At 41.7% G+C, this 23,175-nt stretch overlaps 1 long non-coding RNA gene and 1 pseudogene across 1 annotated transcript; one reads left to right on the top strand and one right to left on the bottom strand.

The window, feature by feature from the left end:
* Nucleotides 1-23,175, top strand: part of LOC122334870 — a 75,044-nt pseudogene that overhangs the window by 16,120 nt on the left and 35,749 nt on the right.
* On the bottom strand, nucleotides 4,092-5,489 carry LOC122334869. The gene is made up of 2 exons (XR_006248820.1): nucleotides 5,027-5,489; nucleotides 4,092-4,936 (listed from the first exon to the last, which is right to left on the bottom strand). It is a non-coding gene; the product is annotated as an uncharacterized LOC122334869 (long non-coding RNA).

The raw sequence follows: 23,175 nt of genomic DNA, 5'->3' as shown, positions 1-23,175 counted from the left end.
GCCCGGTTGGATTTGAGAAACAATCATTTTTATTGTTAACATCTTGAACTTGTATGTTCTGAGGTGATGGTTCAATCCTCGAAGATCTAAAATCGGACGCAGCCCCCCATCTTTCTTGGGAACGAGAAAATACCGCTGTAATAGCCTGACTGTCTGTCTGGTAGAGGAACACGTTCTATGGCCCCTTTTTCCAGCAGAGTTTGCAACTCCTGTATCAACAAATGCGCTCGTTCCGGTTTCACGGAAGTGAAAATCACGCCGTTGAAACGCGGAGGACGATATGCGAACTGAATCCTGTAGCCTCTTTCTATGGTCTTTTGGACCCATGGGGAGATATTTGGCAGAAGCTTCCACGCTGCCAGCTTCTCTGAAAGGGGCACTAATTTTGACACTTCGCTTTGTTGGGGTTTGTTAGATGTTCGGCGTCCTGAAACGTGGCAGGAGGCGACCGAACATCCAACGTTTGGTTGGAAACCATTGCTCCCCGAAACACCACTGGCGGCGGAGATTGAACAATGGCTTCCTGAGGGTGCCGGGAAGGAGCATTTATTCTCTGTTGGAATTTTTCGCTTCTCCTCGGGAGGCACTCATCACGGTGCTGGAGTGCACCAGCATCAGGACTTCTTCTTTGCGGAGATTATGCTCCGCAGGTCCGGTCTCCTTGAGGCGGACTCAGAAGCGCGGCGAGCCGCACCCCAGTCTCTATGAGGTGCTCGGCTCGCCACACTGTCCCTCTGTGCCTCACGCCTCAAAGGAACCGGACCTGGTCGGGACCGGTGGCCGACGGTCCCGACTCTTGAGCACGGCGGGAAGAAACCTCACGAACGCTTCCTCATAGCGTTTCGCCTCCCGAAACCCAGTGGCGGCGGCATTAACTGAGTCGCCAAATAGGCCGAAGGCAAGACAGGGGCATCAAGGAGGATGGCGCGGTCTTTGTCCTTGATGCCCGTGAGGTTGAGCCACAGATGTCTCTCCATGGACACCATAGCAGCCATAGAACGGCCGATGGCACGGGCCGTCTGCTTGGTCGCACGGAGAGACAGATCTGTGGCTCGGCGCAGCTCTAAAAACGCCTCTTCATCTATGGACCGCCTGTGCTCAAGTCCTTCAGCAGATCAGCCTGGTACGCCTGCAGGACCGCCATGGTGTGCAGGGGAAGCACCAGCCTGACCCGCTGCCTGAAAGCTTTCCCCACCAGCGAAGATGTCATACGGCACGGCTTGGTGGGGAGGGTCGGTTTTTTTAGGGACGATGAAGTTCCAGGGGAGAGATAGCCCGCAAGCGCCTCTTCCACCTGGGGTATCATCGGTAGCCCGATGCCTCGCAGATCCACGATAGTCGAATAAATCGACATCGATGGCACGAAGACACGGGACGAATAGCGCTTACTCCACGAGCGCACCAACTCCTCGTGGAGATCGCCAAAGAAGGGAGAGACCGTCGCTGAGGCCCTCCCCCGGCCACCCGACAGAAATCTGTCGCCTAGTTTCGAGCGCTTGGGGTTCTCTCGCCCCTGGGGCCAGTCTAGATGTAATCTTTCGACTGCATGAGTTACCACCTCGAGTAGCTCCTCGCACGCTTTATTGTCGCGGAGGAGCGCTCTGTGGTGGCACTTTCTGCTTCCCAGAAGCAAGAGATGAAGTCTCCTCGGTCCGTTCAGAAGAAGCGCTGGGGCGCGAGAGAGAAACGGACGCGAGGGCTTCGCGATCCGCGAGAGCGCCGAGAGAAAGGGGCTGGTCCGTCTCACGCGGCTCAGCCGGATCGGCACGCGATCCACTCGATCCTCCTTTAAAAAGGCGAGGCAAGCGCGAAGCACCTTGATGGAAAACAGATCACAGTGCTCGCGACTTCGCGCCTCGAGCCCGAGGATCGCGTGCTCTTCCCCCAAGCACTTCGAAACAAAAGTTATGACGATCGTCCTCTCGGAGAGCTGCCTCTGGCACGGAGGCAAGCATCTCCCTTCCTGATGCGCCATACTTTTTTCCTTCTCTTTTATATATATTTTATATATATACTTCTTTTATTTAGTTATTTTATTTATTTATTTATTTTTTCTCCTTCTTCCTCACACACACTCACACACAATGCGGTCCTTGAAGACAAAAGACCTGAGGATGTTTCCGCGTCACATCTATTTATAACCTCCAGGTGTTCGTGATCAGGTGACGTCACCTGACCGAGGTTATATAAGCCAAACTTTGGCATGTTTGACACACGTGCTTCAACAACCGGTCGAACAAAAGACGTTCTTATTAGCGCATTCAGCGCAGCATCGAGAGTAGCTTTTGATAGGGAACACGACCATCCAGAATTTTCTAACAGAATAGAGAACGCGAAACAGACTACTTTTACTCGTTTATCAACAGAAAAGCTCTTTGAGGGTGGATTTTAAGTGTTAATTTTGAAGACAACAAGCTTTAAAAGTGAGTTTTGACAGTTTACGTTTATATTAACTTCACAAGTCATAAATGTTTCAGCAACTCAATGTAAAATTAATGGCTTTGTAATGGGTTTTAGCTATTTGGATAAATTTATATAACGTTAAAAAAATGTTTACGCAGTGAATGGATTTAGTATTGAATGATCACGACTACATATATAATATGGCATTTGCTCAACAGTGCCCACTGCAACTATTAAATATTAACGATTAACTATTAGGCTACATAACAGAAGACTTGATGGACCAAGACGATCAGCCATTAACAGAATTTTCAAACAGCGAAGAACGGGATGTAGAGCACCTATCTACAAGCGCCAGCACAAACAGACCTTCCGCTTCTTTATTAACAGAGGAACTTCATATGCTTAAGAGAAGCTCAACTCAAATTATCAAACAAAGAGAGGAGGAAATTCAAAGGTAAGATTTTGTAATAAATTATCCAAAACCACTTGCACATTCTTATATATTTCATGCAGTTGTGTACTTACGTTATCTCAAAAGTTCTCTACGATTTGCAAATTCAAAGAAATTCAAGATTTAAATAATTAACCATCCTTGGTCATTGTCGCCTATCAATGACACAATTTCAGCTCTTCTTCTTCTTCTCTTGGTTAATGGCAGATTGCAAACAACCTTTAGGTGCATACTACCACTTAATGTAATTGTGTAACATAATTTGAGTGCTCATATTCTAACTTATTAATCATTTGTCATTTAGAAATTTAAATAATGCTTTACTTGTATTTCTTATCCCTCTCATCTCTTCTTCTGTTCCTAGTATCACCATCAGGTTTTGAAGCACCTGTCTTTCTGCTGTTAAAATACAGCAAAATATGATATGTTGTGTATTTTCTTTTAACCCTGCAGTTCTCACAATTCTCATTATTCTTTTCCCATTAAAAACATGGAGCTATTCAGTCTTGTGTGATCTACTCTCAGCCTTTCTTAGTTATTACTATTTCTTCTTGCCTATTCCTTCCTCTATAATTTTTGATATTAACAGAATTTTGAATTTTATAATATCCCCTTCCTTTGTCTTCCTCCCACTATTTCTGCCATTTTTCAATACTTTTACTTTTAACTATTGCTTTTCCCTCTAATTTCAATGCTATCCTTGGTTTCCTCCTATGAATGCTAAGACACGTGGACAAATATGGAAGTGACTCTTTTTTCTGCATTTTACCGTGTTGCTCATTATAACTATTCACACATGATTCTGTTGATTTTATGAGTGGAATAATCAGAGGTGTTCAGATTAGTCATCAATGAAACAGTGCTGAGTGTGTGCACGCTTAGACAGGCTTACTGAATTTTACTTGAGAACAAGGCAAATTGAAATGCATGTTCTGTGTGATCTTTTAGTCTCTGTTTTTAAAAGAATGTGATTACCTGATTCTGCCCTATCTCATATACATATAATTCATTATATTAGAGAAGTCTGAAACTCAGCAAATGTGTCTAACTTTTAGATCACAAAGATGATGGAGAAATGTTTAGTGCTGGTGTGGCGGGAGGGGGGAATCGTTTTTAACAGCAACGCTTAACTCAAAGAAATCCGACTACGCCACCCTAGGGATTATTCCCAGGGAACAATTATAATTGGACACAGGTTCGGATCCCTCATAAGAAGTTAGGCCAGACACTTGGGTAGCATATAAAAGTATAAAGTTTATTAATACATAAACTTTAAAATACGGGGGCAAAAAGAAAAAGCACCGCTTCAAAACAAAAGAATATGAATACAGAATTAATCTAAGGTTGAGGCCCTAGAACAAAATCACATACATCCAGCAGGGCTGAGGCTTCCAGTGGCAAGAGGAGTTCGGTTTTTACGATGGCACACTTCCACACACACACCTGTGCACTCAGATCACACTACTAAACACTCAGTGTTACACAGCATACCAAGAACCACCACCAGGAGAGAAATCCAACCACCCGTGGGACCCCAGCTCCTGCAATGAAGCAAAAACAAAATAAAATACAAAATTACAACAACATCAACCTCAAAGTATGACAAACAATACATTAAAGCCACGCCGCACCACAGGGGTACAAACAAAAGAAAACCAAAAGACTTAAATCAAATACAAAATCGGGTTACATCCAAAAAAAGTAAATTTAAACCAAACAATTCGACCAAGAAAAAGAAAATAAACTAAATTCACAGAATGAAATGGAACAAAACAAAAAGACAAGTGTAACGAATGAGAACAAGGGAATTAAAATTGAATTCCCCAAATTCAATTTTAAATATTGGTAGCACTTACCGTGAGAATATTACGCCGCAATAAATAGTTATGGGCACCGGTTTGTCACTCATGCCTTCCGCGCACACAATGGGGTACAGGAAATCATGCCTATTTTGTGCGTAACAACATTACCTCCGCAAGCATGTTAACAGGTTAAAAACACCAGCTCGGAAGAATGCACATTACCTGAAAGGCGGACAGTCATCAGCTCCACTAATGCCGCAACAATGCAAATGAGACACTATAATGGTACACAGGAACACTTTAAAAACCACATGTACTCAACGGGTCCTAAAAAAAACATCTACCAGTTAAAGTAGAGCGTGCTTACCTGCAGCTAGTCCACACAAACAATGAACACGGGCGGGAAAAATCGGACGTGACGCACCCCGAGTGACAACCAATCCAGCCTTAAATGGATTGACCCAGTCCCTGATAGGTGAAGACTGATGTCAATCACTTAGTCCCGTCACACTGGTCTCAGGGCACAGCTTTTTTGTGAAATCTTGTAAGTAGTAAGTTACAAACCTATACCTATACAAATCTTTAACAAGTTTTCATCCTTAACTTTGAGGCAAGTATCAATACAAAATGAGTAAAATTGAAATAAATTAACATTTTCCTACTAAAATTAAATTGAATAAATGCTAACATAGTCTTCTGCGTTCTGCAACACAAACACATCTTAGATTTAACTTACGTTTCATGAGCTTTACCATAAAGAAACAAGTCATTCACATTAAATATGATAGAATCTTGTAGTGTAGTATTGTCATATGTGTATTTTGCATTTATATGCAGGTGAAGACTTTCTACTGTTGGGGAAGATGCTATTTCATGCCCATTTGAAGACTTTGAAGGATCAGAAGACTACCAGTATTTCTCTTTTGCCAATGTCTGTACAATGGAAGCTTATTGTTAAAGGGTTAGTTCATCTCAAAATCAAAATAGTCATTATCGCCCTTATTCCACACACCTATTAATTGAAATTCCTAAATAAAAAGATTGCAAAACGTCCATATGAAAAATCCATATAAAAAAAGTTTATACCAAGTTTTCTCACGACTCAAGCATTTTAAATGATGACAGATTTATACTTTAATTCTCATTTAAACATTTATCAGTACACACATCAGATATGGTAAACAAAATACTTGGAAAAAAATGTTTTTTAAATTGTGAATAAAAGTTCAGTTTGTTCATAATATACAGTGGTTGAGTCTCCTTAGAAAAGTTGGGACTAAACTGCTCTATTCATATAACTTAGTTGTACTACTGTTTTTTTTTTTTATTTTAAAGCATCAAAGTTGCAGTTGTGAGGAGTGGAGGAAAAGAAATATGTCCCATTTCTTTCAAAAGATCTTTGTGTTTCGAAGAGAAACTAAAGTCTTTTGGATTTGGAAGACATAAGGGTGAGTAAACAATCAGAACAATTTTCTTATTTGCATTTTAGTTGTTTAGTTGTTTCCAGGATTGTAAGTTCACCCAAAAAAATTAAAATTGTTATTATATGCTCAACCTTATGTTGTTTCACACTCCTAAGATCTTAGTTTTTAACTTTTGATGAAATCCAAAATCTTTCTGTCTTTCCACTGGTAGCAACACAACTTTCACATTCAAGATCCGGAACTTTAAGAAAGACATTAGGCTAATACATGTCACTCACATCTATGGTTTAACTTTTACCACGTATTTACAAAATAATTCATCCAAAGTGCATTATTGTGACCGTGTCAGCTCTTGTGTGAACACAAGAAGAATGCATTTTGGTGCTCTTTGGAAAGTGCATTGCAGATCAATGTTTTTGTAAATAAATTGTTTTTTTTGTTTTTTTTTGTGCAAACGTACCGCTGACATTGCTTCATTAAATTGAGGTTAATGAGTCACATGGATTACGTTAATAAGGTCTTTCCTACTGTTTCCTATGTAAGTTGCATTGCTGTTTATGGAGGGAAAGAATGCTATTAGATATTATCAAAAATATCTTGAAAAAATCCTCCTGTGCGTTCTTTGTTTTTATAGCATCTTCTGCATATTTATATAATAGTTATGTATGAGGCCCCCAAATGTCCCCAGTGTAAAAAGACTGATCTCTAAACAATACAGTCAATGTTGGAAAGGGTTCAAATATGCAGAATATGCTGGAAGAACAGTAGGCAGTTGAACACAACTATTACAGAACAGTTGTGGATCATCCAAGATGTCTTGTGGAGAATATATAAATCTGTGTTATGTGAAATAGCTTACTCTGGACAGTATTAAATAAACAATAACATGACATTTCTCTGATCCTCTTATTTTGTTAAAATTATCTACATTTTGCATATTCTGAAAGGAGTATGTGAGCACAACTGTATAATCAGGGTATGTTTGTAACTAGTCAGTGTGATTATAAATGCAATCACTTTACTTTTGTCTTTTCTAATACAAATTATTCATTTAGTTCAGGAAGAAAGAGCCACACCACATCCCACTGTGTTGAACGTCTGACTGGATAGAAGTCTTCAGTGAAAAGAATCTTCAGCATTGAAAAAATGGAGGGATCTGAAATTTGCAGCAGTTGAGGTGGAGGATTTTTGTAAATGACAAATAAATGCAGGGATGTTGTATGCAAAGGGAGGAAAGTAACTAACATTTGTAACATTTTAGTGTCATTGTATTTTATGTACTGTAACATTTTAACTTAATTGTATTGTGAAATTGTCATGAATCGCACCTCTGTGGCTCTTTCTGATGTTCAGTCCTCTCTAGAGCACTAGCTTTCTGAACTGCATTTCCCTTAATGCCCTTACCCTAGTCTGATTACCTGCCCAGGTGTACCTCGTTAGATTAGCTAATTAATTTGCACTCAAATGCTCTATCATTGCGTAAGTCTTACCCCTGCCCCGGCTGGTAATTCTTAATGTTATTTTCCATTGCCTCTGTCTTTCCATGTTCAATGTCCAGCTTTGTCTGTTTATCATTTATTCTGATTGTTTGCTGCCTGCCTGTTGACCCTCTGCCTGTGTACCTCAACCCTGATATTATCTGCTAGCCTGGACCCTTGCTTGAATCTCATTATGATTCTGCCTTTGGCTTTGACATCCTTGTTATTGTTGGCTACGGCAGCAACACCTCCCACTATGACCAAAACAAATCTAAGTACTAACCCCGCATCACCTCGACTTTCTTTGCCTGAGAAGTCTGATGGAAATCCTGTGACGTGTAAGGGTTTTCTGCTTTAATGCTTGCTCTTCATCAATCAACAGTCTCACTTATATCTCAAAATGACTCTGCTGTGTTTTTTACTGACTGGCAATGGGTTAACGCCATGTGGGAGGGCAGACAAATGACTTTGCCCTCTTATTCCGATTTCTTACGCCAGTTCAGGGAGGTGTTTGAACACGCCGCATGAGGAAAAGAAGCCGGAGAACAGCTACTTTCTCTAAGGCAAGGTAATCATACAGCTGCCGATTAAACATTAACGTTTCGCACTCTTGCAGCGCAAACCGGATGGACCTCAGAACCCCTGAAACTCATGTATCGCAAGGGTCTCAACACCAATCTACAGGCCAAGCTCGTTTGCCATGATGAGGGGAAAACCCTCATCGAGGTGTCCCCATTTCACAACCAATTGAACTCCCTGCCGCAACTCCTGAACAGGAACCCATGCATCTCAGTTACACTTGTTTGAGCTCAGAAGAATGGGAAAATCGATTGAGGAATCACCTCCGCCTCTACTGCGGACAGTCTGGAAATCTGCGAGCCTCATGTCCTCACCGACCCATACGTTCCAGAAACGCTGCAGTGAGTGTTTCCCATTCCTCCGAATTCCTTAATCTGCCCATTCTTCTAAGGTGTAATGATGCATGTGTAAAAGTTGATGACTTAATTGATTCTTGGGCTTCTAGGAGTTTTGTGGATCTACACTTTGCTAAAGCCCATGCTATTTCTCTCCTTCCATGTAATCCCGGGGTGACAGTGGCAGCATTAAATGGACGTCCATTGGGATCAGTAAAGATCAACTTTGTCACTCAGGAGATCACGCTTCAAACCAGTGCCCAACATAGGGAAAGGCTTCATTCTGTACGTTATGGAAACTCCATGATCTAATGTCCCCAACAATTGGATTCTCCTGTAATACCGGCCAAATAATAGGACCTGGTGGCGACTTTTAGTGAGCAGGAGGCTACTATATTACCTCCACACCGCCCATATGACTGCGCTATTGAGCTCACCAAAGGTGCTCTACCTCCTAGAGGTCGTATTTTTGAAGTCCTATGTTGAGGAAGAACTGCTGAAAAGTTTCATTCGACCCTCAACCTTGCCAGCATCAGCAGGGTTCTTCTTCGTCAAGAAGGACAGAGGTCTTTGTCCATGTATTGATTTCTGCAGTATGAATGACATTACCGTAAAGTATCGTTACACTTTGCCCCTTATACCAGCCGCCCTGGAACAACTACGCCAAATACTTCACTAAATTGGATCTGCGCAGAGCCTATAATCTGATCAGAATCTAGGAGGGAGACGAGTGGAAGACGGCATTCTCCATAACCACAGGACACTTTAAGTATCTGGTTATGCTGTTCGATCTCTCCGACAGTACTTCCATGTTCCAGGCGTTTGTCAATGAAATCTTCTGGGACATGCTAAAACAATACCTCATTGTCTACATTGATGACATCCTTGTATACTCCCCAGATCTTTTATCCCCGGTAACACACATCAGAGCAGTCCTTGAGTATCTCATACAGAACCAGCTCTATGCCAAATTGAAGAAATGTGAGCTTAATCAAACCCAGGTCTCCTTTCTTGGGTACATTATCAGTTCTGAGGGGGTTACCATGGACGAACACAAGGTCCAAGCCGTTCACCAATTTCTAGCACCTCTAACTGCTTTAATCAAGTAGGGCACTCATCTGCTCAAATGGACACCTGAGAGTACCGAGGATTTCCAGGCTGTCAAGGAGAAATTCACCACAGCTCCCATTCTTCATCACCCTGATCCCGAAAAGGAGTTTGTGATAGAGGTGGATGCGTCGCACACCGGCATTGGGCCATACTCGCCATGGAGATCCAGCCAAACTGTTCCCCTGTGCCTTCTACTTACGCAAGCTTAACCCCGCTGAACAGAATTATGATGTAGGAGATCGGAAATTACTAGCCATGAAGGAGTGGCGGTATTGGTTAGAGGGGGCATATTACCTTTCACCGTACTCACTGACCATCGCAACTTAGAGTATATCCAAGCTGCTAAGAGACTAAACCCCAGACAGGGCAGATGGTCTTTCTTCTTCACCAGGTTCAACTTCAAAGTCACGTACATCCCCAGGTCCAAGAACGGCAAAGCTGACGCATTATCCAGGCAATTCGAACAGGTGATGAGCACTCTTAGTCATGATCCTATCCTCTCTCCGTAGTCATTGCACCTGTACAGTAGAAAATCATTACGGATATCAACAAGGCACTCAACCATGAACCACCACCACCTGACTGTCCACCCATGCTCACCTATGTGAACACTGGGGTCACTACATTCACAGCGCAGGACATCCAGGCATCACGACCCTGCAACTTACCACAAATAAATTCTGGTGGCCTGATTTACAGTTAGATTCGTACAACAATGCTCCTCTTTTAACGTCACCAAATCATCACATCAACAGCCAGCAGGCCTGCTACAGCACTACTCATTCCCCAGAGACCCTGGTCCCATATCGCCATGGATTTTGTTATGGATCTCCCTCCTTGGAATAACTTCACAACCATCCTCACAATCATGGACAGATTTTCCAAAACCTGCAGGTTCGTACCGCTCCACAAACTACCTACTGCATGTGAGACAGCAGAAGTTTTAATGGATCAGGTCTTCCGTTTTTACAGATTACACAAGCCAACCACCATCGCAGAGAGTCTCCGGCCTATACACCTAGGCAGTGGGTCTGGCCTATCCACCAGGGATGTGCACCTCCACCGTCCATGCAAGAAACTAAACCCTAGGTATGTGGGTCCATTTAAAGTCATCAGACAAATCACCCCAGTTTCATACCATCTAGCCTTGCCTTCTAATTATCGTATTTCTCCCACTTTCCATGTATCATTGCCGAAACCTACGAGTGGCCCGAGAGGAGAGAGGGACCAGGACTAGGCGGCGGAGACCGAAAACCCTCCCTTGAGTAAGCCTACCGAGTAAACAAAATACTTGATTCACAATGCCGAGGGCAGGTCCTACAGTACCTCATAGATTGGGAGGGATACAGGCCAGAAGAACGATCGTGGGTCAATGACTCTTTCCGATGGCCACTGAAGGGAACCCTCTCCAGAGTACTAGCTTTCAGAACTGCATTTCCCATAATGCCCTTACCCTAGTCTGATTACCTGCCGAGTTGTACCTCGTTAGATCAGCTATTTAAGCTGCACTCAAACTCTCTATCATTGCAAAGTCTTATCCTTGCCCCGGCTGATAATTATGAGCATTATTTTCTATCAACTCTCTTTCTGTGTTGACCTTGATCTGTTTATCGTTTGTTCTGATTGTTTGCTGCCTGCCTGTTGACCCTCTGCCTGTGTACCTCAACCCTGATATTATCTGCCTGTCTCGACCCTTGCTCGAATCTGATTACGATTCTGCCTTTGACTTCCTTGTTATTGTTGTCAATCCCCTGCCTGTCTGACTATCCTTATTAAAGAGCTCGCAAATGGATCCAATTGTCTCTGACTCACCATTACAGAAAAATTAAATTTTTTTTTTTTTTTTAAACAAGATACTGTTATTTTTATGTTGTAATCTGGAAAGATCTATTTGCACAAATAAATATTTGTTTGCTAAACCACTGTATCTGATGTATTTGCAGTTACTGATATTAAAATATTTGTTGGTTTCAGTTGTTGAATCGGTATATTATTCAATAGGAAAAAGGCATTTAGTAGTTCTTGAAGGAACATATTGGCCACAGTTAAGGTACAAATGGGCTTCTCACTGTTGTGGTACCTTAAAGGAAAATATTAGTACTTTTGATGAAGGTACAATATTGTACCAACAAGTTTTAAAAAGAAAAAGGTACATTTTGGTTCCCCATGGTACAAATTATGAGGTTAACTTCCGGTCTGTGTTTGTTTATTGGTCTGGCTACGAACACAGCAAATGAGTGTTGAATATAAGATGTTAAAATATCCAAAGTTATTTAAATTATAAAGATTTGGTGGTGTGTCTGATTAAAACACTGGAAATCACTAGTCCTTTGCTCTCTTTTATTCCACTGGATGTTTGCACAAGTCATGAGTAAATCATTTGACATAAATATCACATCAAATTTTCATGGAGCACATTACAAAATGTTGAGAAGAAATTGACATGATGGACAGGATGCACATTATCAACAGGACAAACAGGTTGATCTTATGTCATTAATGCATCCTAGGAAAAGGCTCAAAGGACATGGTTTGGTACCCATTCAAACACCTACATCTCACCATTGCAAAAGAATAAAGGAAGGAAGTGAGGTCTATTTATAGACCTCTCAACCTGGGTAATGTAGTGCTATCTGTATGGAAAGGTACTACACTAGAAGTTGCAACTTACTAGGAATTATGGGAAAACTAGGGCAAAGAAAAATAAAAAGTTATAAAATTATATCTATGAGTCAAACTCTCAACAATGAGAAATTAAGTTGGTCTCAGGTTATTGTGCTGTGGGATGTGTTTCCCATATATATATATATATATATATATATATATATATATATATGTGGCAACCTGCCATGATATCAAAACTGACAGATTTTCCAAAAGGCTTTATTTAATAAACAGGAGCATGTAATGCACATTTATGAAACCAAGATGTATTGTGTTTTTATATCACTGTATTTCTGAAGGAAGACTATATTTCAAATTTTTATTGTTATTTCATCCTGCATGTAAGGCAGCATTTGTAAGCTCAGAGCTGCTTTGTCTACAGTTGTTATCTGAAACCTCCATTTCTCATGCTTAAAACACCTCCTGCTGGCAGATTATGAATATATATATATATATATATATATATATATATATATATATATATATATATATATATATATATATATATGTATAAATTTTAACTACGGTTGTTTGAAATAGTTTTCTTACTTAGAGTTTGTAGAGTTAGTTAGACTCCTTAACATGTTGCTGAACAGTCCTGCTTCACTAACATCTGTAATCCCTTAGCACTGGAAAATGTTAATGAATACATACGATCACAGAGACTGTTCATAATAGGATTATGATTATCAGATCAGGACTGGAACTAGCTGAACTTTTAAGGAATCAGGAAGCAGCACTTCAATAAACAAATGTTTATTTTACGTGGCAAAGACTGTCTGAATGAGAAACCTGGGAGAATCACTGTTTCATGAACTGTTGGTAAATGTGAGATTAATAAATTCAAACATAATTTCTGACTGAGGAGAGCCATATTGTATACATTTCAAATGGCACTTTATGTCAAAATAGTACTAAATATATACAATATTTATATTCCCTGCTTTTTAAATAGTAGGTATTTCAAATAATACAACAGACGTTTGGTATGTTTTAGTAAAAATGTTTGGAGTGAGATAAGTAATCTACTTACTATAAACCCTTATGTGCTGTAAAAAAACTAACAAAAACAAGTAGAGTAGCAAAATAGGGCCCAACCATGAAACGGTCAGTGAACACTTACCATAAATTTAATGTGGAAATTGAATAAGGGGCTAATCCAGACAGTAGTGGTGAGGTAAGGAGAAGCTAAACAAGGGCCAGCTTTGACCTCATGTGTGCATTGCTCCCAAAGATTGCAAAGATTACAACTCATCCAAAGATCACTAAGCTATGCCAGGTGAGCCATGTCTGCTTTGAAACTAAGGTTTGACCATGTATGCAGGTCCCTTCGCCATCATCTCTCACTGCTGTAAGTGCAGTCTCTGCATTTGGTTAACATTTAATAAAAGCCACACAAAGTGCAGGAATGTAGGAACTGGTAGAAATAAGTGTTAACCTTGTCACTTGATTGGCCACTTAATTGGATTAAACATGCTTGACCTTAATTAATCTGAATAATGAGACCCTTTTTTAGCTCAGTTTGATGAATGAGGATGCATAACCATTATGCATTGATTTGATTCCGTGGTTGACTTGTTCAGTATACCATTTTATTTCTTTTTTATTTGTGTAGATAAGTATACTGAGTATACCATCTAGGACTTTTGCCAAGATTTCTGCAGATAAGAATGTTTTCACAAGAAAGGTTTTAAAGGTAGTCCCTTCTGTTTTTTACCAAGTACCTCCTAAGATAATTTGTATTAAACTTGCACAATTTTAATTCATGTAAATATATTTCATTTTCCTTGTGTAAAAGACCATGAGATCTTAAAGGTGCTTTTCTAATTAAGGCCCTGTCCTAAAGGTGTGGTTTTTTTTTTTTGGATGAGTGTGCTATTCATGTTTTTGGGAACAGTGTGGCAATGATAGTTTCCTGATATTACAGGCATTGGACAAAACAACCTTACAAAACCTTTGATGACTCTCCCTTTAGGTTTGTCACACGTTTCATTGAGTTGGATGGCTTGACGTGTCTTCTGAAGTTCCTGAAGAGTATGGACTATGAAACCTCAGAGTGCCGCATTCATACATCCATCATCGGCTGTATCAAAGCCTTGATGAACAACTCCCAGGGCCGTGCCCATGTACTGGCCCACCCCCAGAGCATCAATACTATTTCCCAAAGCCTCCGCCAGAACAACATCAAAACCAAAGTGGCTGTGTTGGAGATCCTGGGTGCTGTTTGCTTAGTGCCTGACGGGCATAAGAAAGTATTACAGGCAATGGTACACTACCAGAAGTATGCTGCAGAGAGGACTCGCTTCCAGGTAAAACTGCTTTTAATAAGACTTTTGTAACAGTAGGAAAAGAATTGAGCACAACATTCCAATAGATTCCAAGATTTAGGTACACAGACATCAATAATCAATGTGAAAATCATAACAACGGCGACCATCAAAAAGCATGTTGTAGCCAATCAAAACTCATCAAATAACTCCCATCATACATTGCAGCATGAATAAATTATGAGCTGTACTTTATTTTATTTTATTCTATTTTCTTTTATTTTTGATGTTTTTAAGTGACTTTTTTGTAGCTTGTTTTTGTTGATCTGTTTATCTGAATATGATGTTTGTAACATTTGTTGAGATTTATACACTGATTCTTGATGTTTGTGTGTGCCTGAAAGAAACACTTTTTCTGAATTTCTTTTTAATTTATCTCAACAGCTTGTAAGAAAAGCTTCCAAAATGTATAAAACAATATAGAATGTCTCACTGAAACAACAAGCTTGCCATTTTTGTGAAAGATATACAACACAAAAATTGGACTCTAAATGGGTTCAATGATTCAGGTCAAATAATGGTTATTTTAAAACACAACTATCACCACCTGATGTCTTATAACTCAATTACTGCAGCCAAACAAATTATAATATTAAAGATTCAAGGGTCAAGAGCCAAACAAACTCATGTAGAGGTCTCATCTTATGCAACATATGTAGGTTGATTTGTCTTTACTGTTTGTTTATTCAAGTTTAGTTAACATGCCTGGCAACAACAAATGCCAGTGTTTTGAATTTTTCACATTATACATAAGCTTACGAGTTTTCTACTATCTACAGAAACACAATTGTAAATACCATAGAATCTCATAAGTTAAAATACTTTACGTATAGGTATCTTTATAGTCATTCACATATATCAGACAAATAGCTTTCTTTACTTGAAGTACACAAACTTTAAGATGCTTGCATTAAACATTTTCTTGTAACATGTAGCTTAGATGATGCAATGCTCAATTTAAAAAAAAGTAGACATTTGGTGGCTGAGGGAGGGGGTCAATATTATTTTAATTGTATTTAATTAGATATTTATGTATTTTTTATCAGTCTCTTTTGAATGAGCTGGACAGAAGCACAGGCCATTACAGGGATGAAGTAAATCTGAAGACAGCCATTATGTCATTCATAAATGCTGTGCTGAATGCTGGGGTTGGAGAGGTAAGCTACCAAAAAAGAAAAATGTATATTGTATGTATGCATATATATATATATATATATATATATATATATATATATATATATATATATATATATATATATATATATATATATATATATGTGTGCATTATTTACATTATTATCTTCTTTGTTTTTCTCAAAGGACAGTCTAGAATTTCGCCTTCATCTTAGGTATGAGTTTCTGATGTTAGGAATTCAGCCAGTCATCGAGAAGCTGAGAACTCATGATAATGCCACGCTCGACAGGTACAGAACACCAATTTAAAATGGTGCTCATTTCCCACTTAACAATCAGTATATGCATCATATGGTTCCATCTAATTTTTAGTCATCTTTTGTTTGCATTTGTGGATGCAAAATTTGACTACTGCTACGGGACTTAATTTTGTTAGTCATTTTATGGCCTTTAGCTTCAAATGATGATCTCTTCAGCATGGCCTTATCCAGTGTTTTGGCACTGCACTTTTAAGTTCTGTAAGGGTCCCCCTTTTCCTGCAGAACGGAATCCAGAGGCCCTGGTCGAAGGTCAATGCGTGTTCGGTCTTTTCTTTGCATCTCGTTAAAAATCACTAATATTTATTAGTCTTTTGGGTTTCCAATTATAGTACTGACCTTATACATAAATTTATCTGACTCCAAATCCTTCGTGAATTTAGTTATATTTATTAAAAGTTAACTGCTGATCCCTCTAGTTGTGATTAAATTTGGATCATTAATTAACTATAATATTACCTAGTTTCGACTTATCGTTCATTAGGAGTCTGGGTCGCTTAGAGACCTTGTTTGGCCAGAACAGACTCACGACACATCTGGGCTAGTCCAGGTCTTAGTCAGAGGCTACCCCGTAGGTCGCTTACCTTAATGCAGCCATCTCCTCGATAGACTCAAAAAGAGTAATTTTTTATGTGATCCCTAAGTAATAGCATGCTAAGCCAGTTTGGTGGCCAGAAGTCAAGATCTCAAGACGGCTCCATCCATCGATCGTTGATCTGACTCACCCTAGCACGCCAACAATGCGGAAAACCTCAGAATTCACTAACCTACTAGAAAAGTTATTTCAGACAATATTATAAGTTAACCAAGATTAACATTTATTTTGCCAGGCAAGAACAGTTTCCAAATTGGTACAATTGATAAACATTTGCACAACTGATCAGCAGTACAAAAATAACACAAAACAAAATAAAACAAACTTAAAAGGTCAGTATACCTGGTCTTTAAAAAGTACATAGTGTAGTGCATCAGGACACACACCACACTACGGGCTGATCTGACTACAGAATCGCGCCTTGTTGTGTTTTGTCACTTTCCTTATATACTCAGACCAGACAAAGAGTTACCAAATGTAGTTATAAAAACCTTTTGGTGTTTAGGTTCCCGTGCTCCAGTGTCACACCCGGCTGGAACACGTTCAGAGACCCAAAAGGAGGACACACCTCCTTCCTAACAGAACACAGTTTTACCAAGTTCTTAATCTTTTCCATAATTTAAGTGATTACTGTGAAATTGAGACCAATTTACCAATCGCACTGAGACCTTTCAAATGAGACCAAACATGAAAGTGAAGAACAATTGGATCATAAGACACATGACATATAATGCCTTATTCTTAATGAACTTTAAACCATCTGTTTTTGGGCAGAAGAAGGGGAAGCAGGAAGAGCAGAGGTGAAGAGGGTGTCATAAACACAACGGGGTGGGGGTGTTACTCTCTTTTGAAGTCCTTTTGTTCCTTTGGATATCAATCAATCAATCAATCAATCAATCATTTTTATTCATATAGCGCTTTTAACAACACAGGTTGCATCAAAGCACTGTACAGTATAATGACAGGGATGTATAGTGACGAGAGTGACCAATTTCTTATTAAATGCAGAGACGGTCTCTGTAGTCAATTCAACGATAGTCACTAGAAGTTAAGTGTCCCCAACCAAGCAAGCCAGAGGCGACAGCGGCAAGGAAACAAAACCCCATGCATACAGAATGGAGAAAAAAAAACCTTGGGAGAAACCAGACTCAGTTGGGGTCAGTTCTCCTCTGACCGGACGCCCAGCACTTAACCTCCAGTTCAATTTTAAACGCAGCTGTGTCAGATAGTGTAAATGACTTAGTGTGTGCGTGTGCGTGTGTGTGTGTGCATCAGGATCTGGTGATCTGTCGACGGGCGCATCTAGGTTTTCTGGTCTCTGATGAACATAATCTCTGGGTGCTGATCCACCATCTAGTCTGGATACAAACTGTGAAAACAGATTGAGAAAGAAACAGGACTAATATTAGCGTAGATGCCATTCTTTTTACGATGTCACAAGTACATCGTATTGTTGGAGTAGTGTTCCCGGTTCCAGCAAATCTAAGTAATGCAGCCTAAAAATCCTTTAACGGATTTGAATAATAAAAGGTGTGTTGGTGTGTTATGTGTAGGCTAAGTTAAAAAGATGTGTCTTTAATCTAGATTTAAACTGGCAGAGTGTGTCTGCTTCCCGAACAGAGTTAGGGAGATTGTTCCAGAGTTTAGGTGCTAGATAGGAAAATGATCTGCCGCCCGCAGTTGATTTTGATATTCTAGGTATTATCAAATGGCCAGAGTTTTGAGAACGCAGCGGACATGCAGGACTATAATGTGATAAGAGCTCGCTCAAGTATTGAGGATATCCCTTCTCAGATCAGTCTTAATGCATATACAGGTTTTTATTCACCTCCTTACAGTTCTGTATGTGTATGTCCAGTATGAGTCCTGCTGGTGATGGTTGTAATTCCTCTTTCCCCATGTATTTTCCATACCCACTTGGATTACTGAAAGAAAATGTGTAAAAATTAAGTCTAACTTTTGCACACGTAGGAAAAATCTCATCACAGTAAAAACTATAGCTATATCAGCTCAATTCTGCGTATTGAATGTAAGGTTATTGGTCAAAATTGGTCCTAAAATTGTTTCTCTTCTTCTTCATTTTCTTCTAATTGTATTAAACTTTTAATTCTTTTAATTTGACTCAATATGTGAAGCAGCCCACCCATGACAAAGGGCACACACTTGACCTTGGGCTGTTTTATGGTTTTTGTGTGGAGGATATGAAATTGATTGATTTTGCCATCTCTGATCATAATGCAGTGTTATTTCAGATTTCACTTGTTCCATCCTATTCCAAACCCTCTACACTAATTCACTCTCGACCTTTAAACTCACTTTCAGTATCCTGCTTTGTCTAGCTTTTACTGCCTCAAATTCTCCTTTTAATACTAGCCAACAATCTGACTTCTCTGTAGAGCTTTTGCAGAGATATTTTTGATCTTGTAGCTCCAGTAAGAGTTAGAAAGCTGAAACTTTCTGTACCATGTTAAAAAAATTAAGAGATGTAAAGAAATTATGTAGGCAAGCAGAATGGAATTGTCGAGGTGTGGTTTAGTGTGAAGGAGCACACGACAAGAATAAATAAACTTAAACAGATTTAAATAATAGACTCTTCAAACAGACAAAATAATAATATACAGGTTGGCAGGCAGAACATAAACCACACATATAAACCTCGATGATCAGACAAAGTTGAACTCAAACACACAGGACTTAAATATACAAGGTAAATGACTAAATTAATAAGAAGCAGCTGAAGACAATGATACAAATAACAGAAACGGAAGGTAGGGCACACAGAGCACATGGCACAAGACAAAAATGACAACAAAAGAGTCCAAAGACGTGACATTACTCCCACCTCCCAGAAGGTGCGTCCTCGCACCGAAAAGACAAAATAAAAACGGGAACTTAGGAGGAGGTTCCGGTGGAGTACGGGTCCCCAGGAGGGGGTCAGCAAACAGAGTCCAGGGAGGAACAGACGGAGGGAGGAACCATGGAGGAGGAACGGCCGTCGACTCCATAGGGCCGACCAATGGTGGCGGAGCAGGTGGAGGAGACTGAGGCAGAGGCGGAGAGCCGAAGAGCCAGGGTGACACCAAGGCGCTGGAGGACCTAGGTGACAACGCAGGCTTCGGCGACTGATGCGGAGACTGGGGAAGAGAAGGACGTGGCAGAGCCAGAGAGTCAGAGGACTGAGGTGGAGCCTGACAGAGCCGGAGGTATGGAAGGACGAGGCAAAGCCGGAGGAGAGGAATCCCGAGGCGATGGATGGTTGACAACAGACCAAGGCGGAGCCGGAGGAATGATGAATAAATAAACTTAAACAGATTTAATCCTCTTCAAACAGACAAAATAATAATATACAGGTAGGCAGGCAGACAGGCAGAACATAAACCACACGTATAAACCTCAATGATCGGACAAAGGTGAACTCAAACACAAAGGAATTAAATACACAAGTTAATTGACTAAATTAATAAGAAGCAGCTGAAGACAATGATACAAATAACAGGAACGGAAGGTAGGGCACACAGAGCACATGGCACAAGACAAAAATGACAACAAAAGAGTCCAAAGGCGTGACAGGAATTGGAAAAGGATAAACTTAGTGTTTCCCTTATCTCTTTAAAGAGCCTGATTGCTACTTACCAGTGTAAAGTTAAAGAAGTTTAATAGTGCGGTAAATACCTGGATGGCAAGAGAAGTATAGACCCATTGCATAACCTGCTGACAAAGGGTAGAGGGAACGCATTGTTTGTCGGGGGGACAATTAGCAGGGGATGGTTCATTCAGTTGTACCTGTTGTATCTCATCCTGTCAGGACAGACGAGCAGACCCAATTGCAGAAAGAAATTAACTTTATTTGAACAAAAAGGTCTTTGTGTAATAATCCCACAAAGGGGTGAAACAGATGGCAGTCTACTCCAGCCACGATCCCAGCTGCAGAGGAGGTGAAGGATGGATCATCTAACTGACACAGTTCGATGGGGCAAAAGGTGAACCAGGCCCAACCGGTGGAGCAGGACAAGGGTGGCCGGCCAAAGCGGTCGCCGCGAAGCTTCCCACTGTAGCCACGTCCAGCATCCGCCCACTAGAAGACCGAGACAGGCACTGGCACCCAAAGGTCGTCGGTGAGGGGAGAGTCCTGAGCTGGGCAAAAAAGCGAACTGGAGAGATGGGGGCAGAAGACGGGAAAAAGCGAGAAACTAATAAAAATAGAAAAAAACACAAAAGCAGAAGGCATTAACTAGACCGAGAACAGGACTAAGACTGGACAAATGCAAACAGAACAGACTGGTCAACAGAGGTTCAGAGTCAGAACAAACTAACATTAGACGACGGACTGACAAAGGACAGAAAACACAAGGAGACTAAGTAGAGAGGGTAATTAACGGAAATGGGGTGCAGGAGTGTGAAACAATTAGGGTTAACAAGAGGGGAGGAGTTAACAGCAAAGCACATGGCGAGCTGTCAAAACAAAGACCATGTGCTTCAGGACAACAAAACACAAGACAAACACAACAGGCCGCTGCCAACCCCTGACAGTACCCCCCCCCTCAGGGACGCCCCCAGGCGTATCAAGGAGGATAATCCCTGCGCCGGCGGAAATCCTCGATGAGTGATGGATCCAGGACGTCCCGAGCCGAATCCATGACCTCTCCTCAGGTCCGTAACCCTCCCAGTCCACCAGGTATTGAAAACCTCTTCCCCTACGACGAACGTCAAGCAATCTCCGGACGGTGTAGACCGGAGAACCATCCACTAGACGAGGGGGAATGGGGGAAGAGGCATTAGTGTTAAGATGGGAGCGAATGACAGGCTTAACCCTGGATACATGAAAAACAGGGTGTACCCGACCAAGGGAGGAAGGTAACTTGAGCCTAACAACCACCGGACTGAGAACCTTGGTGATCTGGTATGGACCAATGAACCTGGGCGCCAGCTTATGGAAGTCGCCCTGAGAGGCAGGTCCTTAGTGGAGAGCCATACCTTCTGACCACAAATGTAGCGCGGGCTGGAGTCCGATGACGGTCAGCTGCTGCCTTGGTGCGTCTAGCGGTCTGGGCCAAGACCCTCCTGGCCTTATTCCAGGTGTTACGACACCTCCGGACAAAGGCTAGGCAGACGGCACCGCAGCGTCGGGTTCCTGAATGGGAAACAAGGGGTTGATAACCAACAGAACATTCAAAAGGTGACATACCTGTGGATGCCACTGGTAGAGTATTGTGGGCGACTTCTGCCAGGAAAGCTGCTGACTCCAGGAGGCAGGATTACGGCGCCAGGCAGCGGAGTGCTCTTTCAAGATCCTGGTTGGCTCGCCACATTGACCATTCGACTGAGGGTGATAACCTGAAGACAGACTCAGAGAGGCCCCGATCTGTCGACAGAATTCTTGCCAAAACCGGGAGACAAACTGGGGACCCCGATCAGAAACCACGTCCGTAGGCATCCCGTGGAGCCGAAAAACGTGGTCGATAACCAGTAACGCGGTCTCCTTGGCTGAGGGGAGTTTGGGAGGGCAATGAAATGGACCGATTTCGAGAAACGATCCACCACCGTAAGGATAGCGGTGTTGCCCTTAGAGGAAGACCAGTAACAAAGTCCAAGGCAATATGAGACCAAGGACGGGTGGGAATGGGGAGGGGACATAACAGACCTGACGGAGGCTGGTTAGAGGTCTTCGTCTGGGCGCAGACTGAGCAAGCCAACACAAACTGCCTGACATCCTGGCCTATAGATGGCCACCAAAATCGTTGACGGATGGCTGCCAACGATCTCCTGACTCCCGGGTGACAGGTTAGCTTGGAGTCGTGACCCCACTGGAGAACTTCAGAGCGAAGGGACTCAGGAACGAACAACCGACCCGCTGGACACCCCACAGGAATAACCACTCCTTGACCGGCCTCGCTGACAAGTCTCTCAATCTGCCAAGTAAGAGCCCCACAACCACCCCATGAGGGAGGATCGGGTCGGTAGAAGCCGCTTCTCCCGGGGGCTCAAAAAGGCGAGACAAGGCGTCAGGCTTGACATTCTTGGATCCGGGCCGGTACGAAAGGGTGAACCTGAAGCGGTTGAAGAAAAGTGCCCAGCGAGCCTGCCGAGAACTCAGCCTCTTGGCTGAACGGATATATTCTAGATTCTTGTGATCCGTCCAGACCAAAAAAGGCTGAGTGGCCCCCTCCAACCAGTGACGCCACTCCCCCAAGGCCAGCCTGACTGCCAACAGCTCCCTGTTGCCGATGTCATAATTCCGTTCGGCAGGGTTCAGACGGTGCGAAAAGAAAGCACAAGGATGTACTTTCCCATCCTGGGAGGAGCGTTGGGACAAGACAGCGCCGACCCCGACATCAGATGCGTCAACCTCAACAATGAATTGTCTCTTAGGATCTGGAACAGAGAGAACAGGAGCAGAGATAAACCGGGACTTGAGATTATCAAAGGCCTCCTGAGCCCGAGAATTCCATACAAAAGGTGACTTGGTAGAGGTGAGCGCGTTATGGGTGCAGCCACCTGGCCATAATTCCTGACAAACCGCCGATAAAAATTGGCGAATCCCAGGAATCGCTGC

Source organism: Puntigrus tetrazona, unplaced genomic scaffold (assembly GCF_018831695.1).
Source record: "Puntigrus tetrazona isolate hp1 unplaced genomic scaffold, ASM1883169v1 S000000663, whole genome shotgun sequence".
NCBI classification, from domain to species: Eukaryota; Metazoa; Chordata; class Actinopteri; order Cypriniformes; family Cyprinidae; genus Puntigrus; species Puntigrus tetrazona.
This window is presented reverse-complemented; position numbering and strand designations above follow the sequence as displayed.